This window comes from Ranitomeya variabilis, chromosome 5 (assembly GCF_051348905.1).
Source record: "Ranitomeya variabilis isolate aRanVar5 chromosome 5, aRanVar5.hap1, whole genome shotgun sequence".
NCBI lineage: Eukaryota > Metazoa > Chordata > Amphibia > Anura > Dendrobatidae > Ranitomeya > Ranitomeya variabilis.
Genome location: NC_135236.1, coordinates 436,979,409 through 436,994,933, shown reverse-complemented (window position 1 = coordinate 436,994,933; position 15,525 = coordinate 436,979,409).

The following is a 15,525-nucleotide window of genomic DNA, read 5'->3' as shown; positions in this document are numbered from 1 at the left end:
GATTTAACCAAGTTTGCTGTGATGACTCCGACCCAAGATCAGACAGCTGAGTTGGCTGCATCGGCCATCTGTCAAGACTCCATCCGGGTGTATGGATGTCTGAAAAAGATCCATTCCAATCAAGGCGCTTGCTTTCAAGGTCGAGTGATGGAGGAGCTCCACCGCTTGTATCAGATTGAAAAGTCCAGGACGACACCTGTTATGATCCTTAGTGGTTGAGGATCACAAATTACTCCAGCAAGGTCACTAAACATAGGACAATCTCTAGGGAGGTGGAAAACTGGACTGACCGCAAAACTGAACCTATCCAACCACACTAGAAGCAGCCGGTGAACGTGTCTAAAATCCTAGACGTCTCGAGCCAGCCTGAGGAACTAACTACCCCTAGAGAGAAAGAAAGACCTCTCTTGCCTCCAGAGAAATAATCCCCAAAAGATATAGAAGCCCCCAACAGATAATAACGGTGAGGTAAGAGGAAGGCACATACACAGGGGTGAAAGCAGATTCAGCAAAAGAGGCCCACTAATTCTAGATAGCAGAAAATAGAAAAGGGGTCTATGCGGTCAGTAAAAAACCCTTACAAAATATCCACACAGAGATTTCAAGAACCCCCACACCAACTAACGGTGTGAGGGGAGAAATTCAGTCCCCTAAAGCAACCAGCAAGTAAGAAATCACATTTTAACAAGCTGGACAAAAAACATGATGAACGCTGATAATCAGAAACTGAACAAACAAAAAACTTAGCTTGTCTTGGAGAGACTGGGAGCAAGGTAGTCACCAGGAATCTGAAGAGCACTGAATACATTGATAGCAGGCAAGGAACTGAGTATCCAGGTGAGCTAAATAGGAAACCAACCAAGGATAACGAACCAGGTGATGAAGCCAACCTGCAGAAAGACAACACTACACAGTACTGCTTGTGACCACTAGAGGGAGCCCAAAAATAGAGTTCACAACAGACACCCTATCATCCGCAGCGAAATGGAGCCTGCGAGCGTTTCAACTGGACACTGATACAGATGTTAATAACATTGGAGTAAGACAGGCCTGAGTATGTAGCTGAGTTGGTCTGGGTGTACAACAACTGAGTGCACAGTACAACAGGATACACGCCATACACCTTGCTGTTTGGGTGAAAGGGACTAGAGATTATGGAGCTGGAGTTGGACCAAGAGGAGGACTACCCATCGACAAGGATGTCTACCTGGGTCCATGAACATCGACATCATTTGCAGACTCTACATTGATTGGTGCAGACTAAGTTTTGGGAACTTGAGCACCATGAGATGATGCCCCTGCGAAGAACAGCTCTCAAGGCCAGAGACCGGGTGCTGGTCCGAAACAAGCGACCACGAGGCAAGGTAGAGCATAGATGGGAAAAAATTCCTTATCGGGTGAAATGCTGAATTGGATCCAATGGTCCCATCTATGAAGTTCAGCCTGAAGGGGAAGAAGGGGCCCCTACCCGAGTAGTTCACCAGAGTATGCTGCATCCTTGCTTTTCACGAGTGCCGAGAAGGAAGAGAGAGCGTCGAGTGTCCCCAAAACACCCACTACAGCCACATTCGACTGTGATGAAGAAGATCCCTCTGCCTTATCCTCTGACCTGGACGGTCCGCTACCCACCAACCCCTGGGAAGTGTGAAAACCTGAAACTCCTGAAATAGCTGCTCCATTGGACTCGGACGTGTCCCCGTCTTCAACTACCCAGCCTGACTTGACCACTCAACATGACTTACGCCTCACAGAATGAATGACAGCTGGAATACCTCCCAAACGTTATAAACAAAACCAATTTATTTGGCAGCAGATTACGCAAGAGATGGAGGAATGCCAACTCCTACTGCAAGAACTCTCGCACGTGGAATGGTGAGCTAAAGGAGAGGGGGAGTGTAAGGAGGAAGATCCATCCAGTCAACTGTTTGGGGTAGCCTCTTCCTGGTGAGGTCCATCAAGGGTTTTGCCAGGCTACTATAGTTTTGTACAAAGCACCTATAGTACTCGGTAGTGCTCAGAAAAGACATCACCTGTTTCTTGGTCCTGGGGTGGGCAAGGACTTGATCACATCCACCTTCCCAGGCTCTGGCCTCATGGAGCCCCTGCCTACCCAGTGCCCCAGGTAGTGGACCTCACTCATGCCCATCTGGCATTTTCCCAGCTTGATGGTCAGGCCTGCTTGGTGAATTCACCTGAGCACCTCCTGTAGCTGCTGCAGGTGTTCCTCCCAGGAGGAACTGAAGATGGCAATGCCATCCAAGTACGCCACCACGTAATTCTCCAGTCCCTGAAGCAGGTGGTTGACCATCCGCTAGAAAGTGGCAGGGGCATTCTTCATGCCGAAGGGCATGATCGTGAACTCATACAGTCCGAAGGGGTGATAAAGGTGGACTTCTCCTGTGCCTTGGGGCTCAGGGGAATCTGCCAGTATCCCCGACTCAAATCCATAATGGACAGATATCTTGCACCAGCTAACCATTCAAGTAGCTCCTCAATGAACGGGCATTGGGTGCGCGTCAGAGGCTGTGATGGTGTTGAGCCCCCTGTAGTCCACGCAGAACCGGGTGGTCAAATCCTTCTTTGGCATGAGGACTACAGGTGAGGCCCATGTGCTTTTGGACCGTTGAATCACCCCCAGCTGTAACATCTCATTGATCTCCTGGCACATCACCTGCTGCACCTCATCGGAGATCCGATAGTGTGTTGGCCGTAGTGTGGCATGATTCCCGGTGTCCACCTCATGGACCACTAACTCAGTCCTTCCAGGTCGGTTGGAGAGCACGACCTGGAGGGGTTACAGCATGGTCCGCAACTGCGACAGCTGGGGTTCGGATACAAGGTGCTTACCTCCACGTCCTCGATGGACCCACTGGCCTTGGCTTGGGCCAGCATGTCCAGGAGGGGGTATTCCTCCCCATCTTCGGGCAGGTTGCAGACCGGTAGGATGTAGGCTTCACATTCGTGATGAGCCTTCATTATATTGACGTGAAAGGCCTTTCGCCTACCCCAAGCGTGGTCAAGCGTGACCACGTTGGTGACTGGGTTGAGCTGTTGGTGGACGATGTACGGGCCTTCCCAGGCTTCCAGAAGCTTATCCTTTGGTACGGGGACCAGCACCCACATTTTTTGACCCACCTGGTAGGTCTGCTCTTGGGCGTTCTGGTCGTACCATTGCTTCTGATCAGCCTGGGCCATGTTATCATGCACCAACTGTGTCAAGGTCTGCATTTTGTCATGGAAGCGCATGACATAATCCACGATGGATACTTCAGAAGAGTTCCGTTCTTCTACCCAGGATTCACTTAACAACCCAAGGGGTCCCCGGACTCGCCTGCCATACAGGAGGTCGAAGGGGGAGAACCCCATTGATACCTGTGGAACTTCTCGATAAGCAAATAGCAGGTGTGGGAGGTACCACTCCCAGTCGCGTCCTTGGATCTCAACCAGCATGTATAGCATCTGTTTGAGGGTACCATTGAAGCACTCACACAAACCACTGGTCTGGGGTGATACGCACTCGATACCAGACGCTTCAGCTGCATTCTCTTACAGAGAGCCACCATTAGGCGAGACATAAATTGGGTCCCTTGGTCGGTAAGCATCTCCATGGCCAACAGTGCATCTGCCACCTTATCCACCCTAGTTGAGGACAGAGCCACTGCCTCTGGGTACCGGGTAGCATAGTCTGCCACAGTGAGGACGTATTGCTTTCCAGAGCTGCTGGGGACGGCCAGCGGTCCAACAATGTCCACCGTGATCTTCTGGAAAGGCTCCTCTTTCACTGGCAAAGTGATCAGGGGAGCTTTAAGAGCAGGCCCCACCTTCCCCACTCTTTGGCAGGTGATACAGGCATGGCAGTAGTTTGTCACGTCTGTCCCCATCTTGGGCCAATAGAAGTGTTGAGACAGCCGGGCCTTAGTTTTGCTGATCCCCAAGTGTCCAGCGAGTGGGATCTCATGGGCAATCTGCAACATCTCAGCTGTCTTTCCCTCAACCACTCCTTTTGGGATTTTTTTGGGTACTGTCTCTCAGCACAACCTCCCTCATTCCCAGAACACCCTCTCCTTATCAGTCACAGAAGTGGGTGTCTCGGCGAGGTCTCTCAAATTCTCCAGGCTCACATCTGAGTGTACAGCAGCCTGGAATTCTTGGCTCAAGGCAGCCAGAAGCGATGTCAGGGTCCCTTCCCCTCTGGGACCTGCTCTGGGTCCGTCTTTGGTTCAGTCACGCCTGTGACTGAGGAGGGTCCAGAAGGCAGAATGTTATCTGCATTCCAGGCACTCTGACTGTGGGTTACAGCAGCAACGTAGGCTGTCTCCCCGGGGATTTCCACAGACCCATCAGCCGGCGCTGCTATGGGTACTACCTCCCCATCCACCTCCTTCACCTCAGGAGCAGTGCTACCTATGAGGCAGCTGCCCTCCTCTGTGGCACTGGTCAGTTGCATGGCATCACCTTCCTCACGGTTCCCATGCATCTCCCCATTTTCCTTAGCACCATCGCTTGCTCATGTTAGGGGTTTCTCAGCCATTTCACCTGGCAGAGTGACGTGGCTGAGCACTCCTACACCTGTAGACGCATCATCACTAGGAGATAAATGGTTAGCAGGCAAAACATGCACATTTTCATTATCAGCATCATCAGTATTACCCTTGGCATTTTCAAAAAAATCAGGTAAATCACTAAATGGTAAAGCATTGTCAGGCAACACATGCAATTTCCCATCATTATCATCAGCTTTACATTGGGGAAGGGGGTCAGGGACATAATATGCAACCATCCTCCCCAAATCAGTCCCCAATAAAATGTCGGTGGGTAAATTTTCGGTCAACCCCACTTCCTTCGCACCGCTCCCGGCACCCCAATCTATAAACACCCGGGCCATTGGCAAGGAACAACGGATGCCCTCAATCCCGGTGACAGTCAGGGTTTTCCCTGGAATAATCTCTTCAGGGGCTGCCAGTTCGGGTCAGATGAAGGTTCATTCAGCCCCGGTATCCTTGAGGCCTGTAGCGACATGTCCCCCCACGGTGATGTTCTGCATGTTGTCATAGACCTCCCAACCACCCCACCCACCAAAAGAACTGCTGTATTAGGCCCTGGGGCCTTGGCTTGGGGGGTTCTTCTGCTTCTCTGGACAGTTGGTGCTGATATGACCAGTCCTATTACAGGCAAAACACTTGCAAAGTTCAGTGGTAGGTAATTAGTAGCGTAATTTACTTCAGAGGACATATAAGTACGTTATAGAGCAAGGAGAAATGAAGCTAGTAATTTTATATATTTTACTCCAAAAGGTAGGCAGTGTTTACAAAAGTGTAAAAAGATATTGTAAAATGAGACAAGTATCGTATGTACAGACAATTACAAAATAAAAAAGGATTAAAGGAAGAAAATAAACTTACAGTTGCTTAAGTCATTTCATAGGAGACCATGTGGTGCGGGGGAGGGGCGATACATCAAGATGCGTCACAGAGCATCTCTCAGCTAGCTTCCTGGACCAAGACTAGTGAAAAATGAGCTCTCACTCACTTATTCCCCCTGGTGGTGACATCACTGAGTGGGTGGAGCTATGGAATGCACTCCTACTTTCTCAGAGGGACTCAGAGTTATAGAACATTCATATCTGCTGTAGCTCCAGGATGCAACCTCGCATAGCGACAACAGAATTACTACTGAACTTGTTTTGAGATTAGCATTCTCTTAAGACCAAACATGACCTGGCTATCCAATGCGGGTAAGCAGTAATTTGTTTCTCGGATACCAATGGTACGGGAAATTAGAAAACGCACTGGGTGATGGCCCGGCCGATGCAGAGGCCAAAAGTGTATTTGTCCTGCTTCCAGACCTAAGCTGTGTGATTATATACCAGTTTAAGAGAACAAAGGGAATGCCCCCCCGACCATGCTCTTTGAACAAAGTTGAGTAGATCTGCTCACAGAACACTGGTTTCACTTTACAGCTGCATGCAGGGGGGAGGGAGGACGGAGCAGTGAAAAGAAGAGCTTTCTAGGCAGTGTGAAGAGGGGGGTCAGACAGCCCACAGCTTGTGTCTGAAAAGCCATGGAACCTTCTAGGTGTATACTCAAAATGTGGCATATTTATATTATCGTGATACTCTTACTGCAGTTTATCCCAATTGAGACCCAAATGGGTTAGAAGGAAAAATGCAGCAATAATTCAGCATTTTCTGTTTGAAATATTCAAACTAACTATCAAACTCAATATCTATCCATATCCATATCTATCTATATCAATAACTATCCATAATTTTTGGGAGGTATTTCTCTGGTTTTGTCTGGGTATGTTTGGTAAAGCATCGGGGGTTGTAGTACCGGCAACGGCCGGTGGAATGTCCTCAGATGGGGTCCCACAAATAACGGTCCAACTTCTGGCAGCAATGGGGGTCACCGGTTTTTACCGCTGAGCCGTTAGTCCATAAGCCTGTGCTGCTAAAGCAAAGAGAGCTGCAGAAATCCCAGTGTCAAGCGTGGGCTGCTGCGCTCTGGCCTGCAGAGGGGAACGCAACTCAATGTCCTGCAGCCATCCCATGTTTCCCTGTGCGAGCGCAGTCTTGTGTTTAGCCGGGCACACAATGCTCTCCACTATCACCATCCTGTCCAAGTGTCCAGGAGATGTCAGCTGCAGTACGTCGTGGTGCCGAAGCTCGGAGTGCAGAGTGCGCTGCTCACCCTCCTACACTCTCACTGATGGTGGGAAACTAACTGCTGCTTCGAGTGCTTTCGGCTCTGTTTCCGGCTTAAAAACACCCCCTCTTCCTGTGTCATGGGGCCTGTCCAGTCCCCTATTCCTTCCCTTAGGCAACTTGGGGCGCAGCCTCGACAGTTCCGGACTTGGCTCAATACAGGTACCCGCAGCTCGGTCCTCCTTACACATGTAGTGAGCTGATCTCTCCATTTTGGTAGGACCCACTCCTTTTCTTCTAAAAATGCACCAAAACACATAACAAATGCACCAAAGATGCATCTAGAACATTCATAAGTTCCTGATCATAGTCTTTGTATTTCATATAGTAAAAAAAGGCATAAAAAAGCAGAAATTTGTGAACATGCGCTTATACTTTCCCCATCCACCTCCACAACGATAATTTTGTCATGCACTCACTTCAAGAACACCATATCAATTTTCACAGTTTATTATCATGACAGACTCTTAGCTTAGATAAGAAAATGATTTTATAGTCAAATGCATATCAAATTAATATATTGCCTCACACAACGATCAGCCATTACAATAAATCATATTTAATATGGTGTATGTGTCTGATAATGCTGTGAAAAAAGCTCAGAACCATCAAGGCATGGACTCTACAAGACCTTGAAAGGTGTCCATTGATAGTTGTCATCAAGACTGCAGCAGGACTTCTATATCCTGTAAATTGTGAAATGGGGTTTACATGGACACATGGATTGATATGTGGGGAATTTGTTGGCTTTTTTTAAGTCACCTAGAATTTTAAGTCACATTCCTAAACTATTACTGAATAATTGTGGCCATACAGCTGGGGTATTTTCCTGCTGAAAGAGGCTACGGTCATTGGTGAATACCCCACTTTGCCACAACCAGCTTGCCTTCTTCCAATACACTGTGTGCACAATTCGGCAATATGCATTTTTGATAATTAATTACTTTTATTATTGTATAACTATAGTGCAGTCGGCCAGTCCAAAAGGATAATAAGCCTGAAACCTGAATATTTAATCCCTTAATGACCAGAGGTATCTTAGTGGAGCGCCCCCACACCGCCGCAGGGCCGAGGGGTACCCGGAGCCGGGCCTCTAGTTCTCAGTCTCGGGGTTGTCACGGTGGCTAGACCCGGTCCGTGGCCCTGTCCGTCAGTGGGGGACGTCCGGTGTAATAGGTGGTAGTAATGGTGCGGTGCGATTGTGGGGTGTAAGTCGCGGTAAATAACGAGGACACCAGGTTGCAGTCTCTTTACCTCTTTACTGGAGATCTCTGAGTCCTCAGTCCGGAACACGGTTCACCAGGCTACGCAAGTCCGGCCGGTCCAATGGCACCTCCAGAGTTCTCCTCTCAGGTGGAAATCTGTGCCTTCCTTCTAGCGCTATGTGTTGTAGTCCTTCCCTGCTGTGCTTACGGAAAGTAACCCCACAACGGTTGTGTCTGTTTCTTAAGTTCCCTCACAACTCGATTTGATGTTCCTCTGTAATCCACCCCTTCCCTGTATTCAGGTTGGAATGGCACCCGTTTGTCAGGTAGGCCTGGAGTTCTTCCGGGACCCTAGAGACGCCCCTCTCCCGCAATTGCCCCCCAAGACTTCATAGGTGATATGTGGTAGACAGCCCGCCTGAGACCGACTGTCCTGCCGCTGTTTGGAGTATGGCTTGAAGCTGTATTCTAATCCACTCCCTCGGCGTTCCGGCCACCGGTATTGCGCCTCAGCAGGGTGCTGCCTCTTTCAACAAAACCCCTGCTGGTATTCTCCTTCTGCTTGATCTCGTTTCTCACTCAGCACAATCTATCTCGCTTCTAGTCCTTTCTTGAGTCCCGCCGCTTCCAGGAGCCTGCGCGGACCCGTTACGTTCTTCCAATGCCAAGCCTCTGCCAGGATCCCACCCCTGGCAGAGACCCTACAGTCTCTCCCTTCACAACACCCCCTGCCACAGGGTGTTGCTCCGTTCAATCCCGTCAGCGTTCTCTCTAACTTCCTGCCTGACCCCCAGTTTACCCACTATGGTGGGGAGTGGCCTAATGAATAGCACCCTTAGCTCCCCCCGGAGGCCCAGCTGTGAAACATATTGGTGTCTGTGATACCTGATTGGAGGAACTCCTTCGGTGCCATCGAACGTACCATGGCTCCCCTTAGTGGCAGAGCCACAGTACTGCAACGACCAGAACTCTGGGGCGCTGCACTCCCCCCTGGTTAAACACAGTACTCCGGGACTGGGAAGAAAAACAACAATACAGATTAGTAAACAGACATACAATTTTGTTGAGTGCAAAACAATAAGTATACTTGAACAGGCTTCCCTTTATGGGAGGTGAGGACACTTTTAACGTTACAAACATGGTCAACATTATAAATTACAGGCTATGCATAACTCCTGTTACCCAACCGGGTATTCTACTTGGTGCAAATTCTGGAACAATAAATTAACATTGCCTTTAAGAAACATACACTCTTAGTTTCCCAAAGGCCTTCCTATAATCACATTACAGGGTAAGGTAACTTCACATTCTCCTACTTTGAACCTGCAGGACCGCCTGTCCCTATGGCACCAGACCTACTGCCTCTCCTTTCTTTTACAGGACCGCCCCGTTCAGCCAGGGCCTACTGCCTTTCGCTACTATACATAGTATAGACATAACATTCCTTTCGTTTAAAGAACTCTGAGCCAGCTCTACTCGGCTCCTTTAAGGACTCACTCTCTAACCCCTACGGGTTCACTCTCTGTCCTTAGTAACAAAGTAACTTTCTATGGGGACGCAGGGTTGACCTTCTATCCTCACCTTCATTATTACTTCGCTTACTTTCAGCTATGCAGATCTCTATCTCTACCCCTACGGGCTCTCTGCATCTTTTCTTTCTGCAAATCATTATTTAGATTTCACATTTCAACAAATTCAACACATATAACTTAGCATGTAAAACAGTTACATTTCTTTTCAAAGCATCATTATGGCATTACTGTTCTGCAACAGTATCTCTCTCAAGTTCAGTTTCTCACATCCCCTTTAAGAGGGGACCAAGTCTTTCTAAGGTAGCTCGTCTTCTCAGCCTACCAGCCCATGCAAAGGTTCCGGTATGGTATCTTCGCAAAGTGTCTTTAACTAGAACCGGTAGGAAAGGTATCTTCACAAAGTGTCTTTGGCTCAAACCAATAGGGCAAATATCTTCGCAAAGTGTCTTTGGCTAAAACCAGGACGGGTTTTAGCAGCAAAACAGCAAGGAAATAAACAGTTAACTATTTACAGTTTCAGGTTTCCGAGGTTTAGTGGGACGGCTTCCAGGGCTGCACCTGGCACTTAACCCTTCTTGGCCTGGGCAAAGTGAGGTCCAGGGTTACACCCAGTGCTGGACAAACGCCGTTAATCCGTCTTTCATGTACGATTAAATCATGCGCAGCGATGGAGGTCTGCGCAGCTTGAGTATGGGCATCTGCTGCAGCAGAGGTAGCAGCTGCTGCAAGATCAGTCACTGGAACGGAGTCAGCAGCTGTGGCACTAGCAGTCGCTGGGGTGGTGTCGGTCGTCAGGGCAGGGTGGCTCTTCCTACCTGCTTCAGATGCGGTTCCTCCGGTGCCGGTCTGCTCCGTCTCCGCTGGGGTCTGGAACGCTGGTTGCAGGGCCTTGTTCTGCGACGCTGTCATCTCTGCTTGCAGCACCTCGCTTTCCGGCAGGGCCTTGCTTTCCAGCTTCGGAGCGCTGGGACTTCTTCCCTGCTCCGGACCAGATGAGGCTGCCGACAGATGTCCGGTGAGGCTCCTGATGATGGCCTTCTTCCACCCGGCCTCAGTGCTCAGCTGCGTCCGCCGGGGTCGGTCGCTGAGCTCGTCCACTCCGGCCTGCAGGAATTCAGCATCAGCGGTGGAGGCCTGGTTGCGGTGCCCCTCCGGGTGGCTGGGGGAGTCCTCTGCTCCGACCCCACGCTCCGGCTCCAGGCGGCTCGCCATGGCGTCCTCCATGTCGCTCGCTCCTTCTTCCTGGTCCTTTTCCCGCTCTCTTCTTCGTGGGCGGTTTCATTTTCGTTGTCTCTGCCCACCATTAAGGATCAGGAGGCGGATCTCGGCTGCTGACGGACACGTCCTCAAGGGGCCGAGATATTTAGACTGGGCGGCCATTGTCTTTCGCGCTCTTCAGCTTGTTCGCGCCCACTTCCACGCCCTTCTTCTTCTCCTGCGCTCTCCTCAGCGCTGTAATGGCGGCGGTTTTGGCGGGAACTTTTGGCGGTAAATGGCGCAGCACAGTCTTTGCAATAAAGTACAGTCCAAGCACAATAAATCACAGTTCCAAGGCACACATGACCTGATTCTTCAGGCTTAAGTAGATCCTGTTCGTGACGCCAAGTTTGGAGCGCCCCCACACCGCCGCAGGGCCGAGGGGTACCCGGAGCCGGGCCTCTAGTTCTCAGTCTCGGGGTTGTCACGGTGGCTAGACCCGGTCCGTGGCCCTGTCCGTCAGTGGGGGACGTCCGGTGTAATAGGTGGTAGTAATGGTGCGGTGCGGTTGTGGGGTGTAAGTCGCGGTAAATAACGAGGACACCAGGTTGCAGTCTCTTTACCTCTTTACTGGAGATCTCTGAGTCCTCAGTCCGGAACACGGTTCACCAGGCTACGCAAGTCCGGCCGGTCCAATGGCACCTCCAGAGTTCTCCTCTCAGGTGGAAATCTGTGCCTTCCTTCTAGCGCTATGTGTTGTAGTCCTTCCCTGCTGTGCTTACGGAAAGTAACCCCACAACGGTTGTGTCTGTTTCTTAAGTTCCCTCACAACTCGATTTGATGTTCCTCTGTAATCCACCCCTTCCCTGTATTCAGGTTGGAATGGCACCCGTTTGTCAGGTAGGCCTGGAGTTCTTCCGGGACCCTAGAGACGCCCCTCTCCCGCAATTGCCCCCCAAGACTTCATAGGTGATATGTGGTAGACAGCCCGCCTGAGACCGACTGTCCTGCCGCTGTTTGGAGTATGGCTTGAAGCTGTATTCTAATCCACTCCCTCGGCGTTCCGGCCACCGGTATTGCGCCTCAGCAGGGTGCTGCCTCTTTCAACAAAACCCCTGCTGGTATTCTCCTTCTGCTTGATCTCGTTTCTCACTCAGCACAATCTATCTCGCTTCTAGTCCTTTCTTGAGTCCCGCCGCTTCCAGGAGCCTGCGCGGACCCGTTACGTTCTTCCAATGCCAAGCCTCTGCCAGGATCCCACCCCTGGCAGAGACCCTACAGTCTCTCCCTTCACAACACCCCCTGCCACAGGGTGTTGCTCCGTTCAATCCCGTCAGCGTTCTCTCTAACTTCCTGCCTGACCCCCAGTTTACCCACTATGGTGGGGAGTGGCCTAATGAATAGCACCCTTAGCTCCCCCCGGAGGCCCAGCTGTGAAACATATTGGTGTCTGTGATACCTGATTGGAGGAACTCCTTCGGTGCCATCGAACGTACCATGGCTCCCCTTAGTGGCAGAGCCACAGTACTGCAACGACCAGAACTCTGGGGCGCTGCATTAGTTTTTGTGTTTTCGTTTTTTGCTCCCTTTATTTCCCAGAGCCATAACTTTTTTAGTTGGCCATGTGAGGGCTTGTTTTTTGTTGGACAAGTTTTGAACGACACCATTGGTTTTAACGTATAATGAACTGGAAAACGAGAAAAAAAAGTGCCATTCTACAGTTGTTGTTGTTCACTAAATGCTAAAACTGACCTGCCTTTATGATTCTTCATGTCATTAAGAGTTCATATAAACCAAATATGTATAAGTTCTTTTTTATTTAAGTGGTGAAAAATATCCAAAACTTGTTTAAAAAAAATGTCGCCATTTTCCAAGATCTGTAGCGTCTCTATTTTCCGTGATCTGGGGCTGGGTGAAGGTTTATTTATTGTACGTCGAGCTGACATTTTTATTGATACCATTTTAGTGTAGATACAATCTTTTGATCGCCCGTTATTGCATTTTATTGCAATAGAACGGCGACCAAAAAAACTTAATTCTGAGTTTTAAATTTTTTTCTCGTTACGCCGTTTAGCGATCGGGTTAATTATTTTTTTACCTTGATAGATTGGGCGATTCTGAATGTGGAAATACCAAATATGTGTATATTTAATTATTTTTTCTTGTTTTATTTTGAATGGGTGAAAGGGGGGTGATTTGAACTTTTACATTTTTTTATTTTTTTATATTTTTTAAAACTTTTTTTTTTACTTTTTGCATGCTTCAATAGTCTCCATGGGAGACTAGTCACTGCAATACTTTGATCGCTTCTGATACACACAGGCGATCACCTGTTTGTAGCAGAAATGCTCACTTGCTTTGAGCGCTTATCACAGGGTGGAGCTCATAGTAATCTGGCTATGACAGTCATATATGTCTGCTGGAGACCTTTGGCTGTCATGCCGAGCTACTGGTGACCCACGATCATGTGACGGGGTCACCAATGGGTGGGATTAATGACGCGTTTCCGGTAAGCGTGAGTTAAATGCCGCTGTCAGAAATTGACAGCGGCATTTAACTAGTTAACAGCCGTGGGTGGATCACGATTCCAACCGCCGCTTTTGTGGGCCCATGTCAGCTATATAGATCAGCTGTCATGTGCCCGGAAAGGGACATGCATTGTAAGCAGATGCGTCCGCATGTGACGTTTTGACGTGCACGGGAACGCAAAAAGTTGTGTTCCCATGCGGTCGGTGGGCATGTCAAAACGCCACTTGGCAGATGCATACGCACGCAATGCATGTCCCTGCATATCCAATGTTAAAGATAGGTACGCAGGATGCATGCGTAAGTAGGCAGGGTGTAGGTGGAGCTTAAGGGAGGAAGTACGCAGCCATACGCAGACCAGCCAAACGCAAGTGTGAACTTAGCCTTACACATGTTTTTGGTTTATTCCTTCTCCAATGAGGATTGCTTCTGTCAGCACATGTTTATAACACCCTATGAGATACTTACTTTTAATTTAACCATATTCTGACAAATTCCCTGTCATTGGCTGAGTTGATATATATATATACAGTACCTCTACCTTTCACCCTCCCCTTATACTCCTTGAGAAAGCCACCTGGTGAAACATATGTTGGACCTATTGGGTATCCATATATGGTAATTTCTCTTTATTTATTAATAATAATAATTTTTATTTACATAGCGCCAACATATTCCGCAGCGCTTTACAGTTTAACAGTTTCAAACACCTCAGTCATAAGTAACAACGTTAAAAATAATACAATGATGTGCACCAAATAAAACGACCCTGCTCATGAGTTCTTACATCTACAATGAAGAGATACAAAGTACAGGTGTGTATTTACAATGATGGTCCAGCCATCTTGAGGGAGTGGGGGATAGATAGAGATAGTGAATGGGCTACACACACACTTACACATAACATGACTTTGATTAGTGAACGTGATAGGCCGCTCTGAACAAATGTGCTTTGAGGCAGCGCCTAAAACTATGCAAATTGTGGATGGTCCTAATATCTTGGGGTAGAGCATTCCAGAATATTGGCACAACGTGGGAGAAGTCTTGGAGTTGGGAGTGGGAGGTACGGATCATTGCAGAGGTTAATCTGCAGAGCGCAGGGATTGGCTAGGCTGATAGACAGAAATGAGGGAAGAGATGTAAGGGGGTGCCACACAGTGGAGAGTTTTGTGGGTGAGAACAAGTATAATGAATGGGCAGCCAGTGTAATGACTGGCGATTTATTCATGTATGTTATGCTATAGCTGCTGGGTGTTTTGTATGTGACTATTCTATTTATTCATATGTATTTACACTAAAATCTAACATGTATCTATAGACCAACCCTGCTGCTATATTTAAATTATACTATTTTTTCATATGTTTAACCCATTGACTGACTGGGCCAAATTTTTTAAATCTGACCAGTGTCCCTTTATGTGGTAATAACTCTGGAGTGCTGCAACAAATCCCAATGATTTAGAGATTTTTTTCATGACATATTGTACTTTATGTTAATGGTAAATGTACTGTATGTCTATATGTTTTGCATTTATTTATAAAAAAAAATCAGAAATTTGACAAAAATGTAAAAATATTACCAATTTTCAAACTTTGAATGATTGTTATCCCTTTAATCCAGTGTGGTAGAACAGCTCACTTAGCTGCACATTGAGGTAGACACGGATACTCTGCGGCTTTAAGAACTTCCATGGGTTTATTGTAGGCATCATAAACCCAGGTGTGGTAAAGGAAATACAGCCCTCTAGGCAAAACAGGAAAACAAAACAAAATGATGGCAGCACAAACACAGTCCTTCTGTGAGTGGGGTTCCTCCCGCTCACGGCTGATAGAACATACACTCCCTGACAGAAGTTATGTCGCTTATCCATGTTATGTAAATAAAAGCTTATAACCTGACGTTAAATTCATCCATTGGTTGTATAAATTATTCTTTTGAAAGCTGAAATGCTCCGAAATGTGGTTTAGGTTAAGAAAATAAATTGGCATCAATGCAGAAATATTGATCATTTAATGGACACAGAATGGTCAGATTTTGCAAGACAAAAGTTTTGTCACCCACAGAAAGTAATGTGATATTCAAACAAATAATTACTTTAAAATACAAATATATGTTGCATAACATTGGTGAATGAAGTTGTGGTGCTATTAGAGTCAAATTTAATAGTGATGAGCGAATATACTCATTGCTCGAGATTTCCCGAGCACGCTCGGGTGACCTCCGAGTATTTTTTAGTGCTCGGAGATTTAGTTTTCATCGCCGCAGCTGAATGATTTACATCTGGTAGCCAGCATAAGTACATGTGGGGGTTACCTGCTTGCTAGGGTATCCCCACATGTAATCAAGCTGGCTGAGAGATGT